This window comes from Myotis brandtii, unplaced genomic scaffold (genome assembly GCF_000412655.1).
Source record: "Myotis brandtii unplaced genomic scaffold, ASM41265v1 scaffold29, whole genome shotgun sequence".
NCBI classification, from domain to species: Eukaryota; Metazoa; Chordata; class Mammalia; order Chiroptera; family Vespertilionidae; genus Myotis; species Myotis brandtii.
Window position 1 is genome coordinate 133334 of NW_005361075.1, and position 1105 is coordinate 134438.

Genomic DNA, 1105 nt, shown 5'->3' on the forward strand with positions numbered 1-1105 from the left:
TCTGCCAGTGGTTGCCTCCCTCTGTGGGCAAAAGGCATAGGGTGCCATCGCTTGGCTGGCCTGGGCCTCCCTCTGTGGGGAGATACCTGGCAGGCCCCGCCCACTTGCCACAGTGTCACTGGCTGGTGGCCTGGTCCTCCCTCTGTGGGGTGATGGATCATGGGCCCCCCCCCCCAGATCGATGCCCCACAGAGGGAGGCCCTTCCCACCTGGCCTGGGCTCTGCCATTCATTGCCACCCACGGGGAGGCCCTGCTGACCAGGCCTGGTCTCATCATTGATTTCTGCCCACACAGAGGCCCTGCCCACCCTGCTGGGGCTCTGGGGTCAATGGCAGAGCAGAGGCAGGCGTTTACCACCTGGCCTGGGCTCTGCCATTAATCCCTGCCCACAGGGAGGCCCTGCCCACCAGGCCTGGGCTCTGCGATCAATGGCAGAACAAAGGGAGGCCTTTCCCAACAGGCCTGGGATCACCATTGATCCCCGCCCACACAGAGGCCCTGCCCACCCTGCTGGGACTCTGGGATCAATGGCAGAGCAGAGGCAGGTGTTTCCCACCCGGCCTGCGCTCCGCCATCAATCCCAGGACGGTCATCCGGAAGGTCTCCCGGTTCCTGGCCTAATTAGCATATTACCCTTTTATTAGTATAGACTAGAGGCCCGGTGCACAAAAATTTGTGCACTCTGGGGGGAGAGGGAGTCCCTCAGCCCGGCCTGTGCCCTCTTGCAGTCTGGGACCCCTCGGGAGATAACGACCTGCTGGCTTAGGCCTGCTCCCGGGTGGCAGAGGGCAGGCCCAATCCCTAGGTGCAGCCCCTGGTCAGGCTCAGAGCAGGGCCGATTGGGGAGTTGGAGCGCCGCCCCCTGTCATGCACAGCGCAGGGCGGATCGGGAGGTTGCGATGCCACCCTCACTCACGCTCAGGGTAGGGCCGATTGGGGGGTTGGGGCACCGCCCCCTGTCACACTCAAGGCAGGGTCGATGGGGAGGTTGCGGCGCCACCCCCTGTCACGCACAGAGCAGGGCCAATCAGGGGGTTGGGGCGCTGCCCCCTGTCACTCACAGAGCAGGGCCCATCAGGGGGGTTGGGGCACCACCACTGTCAC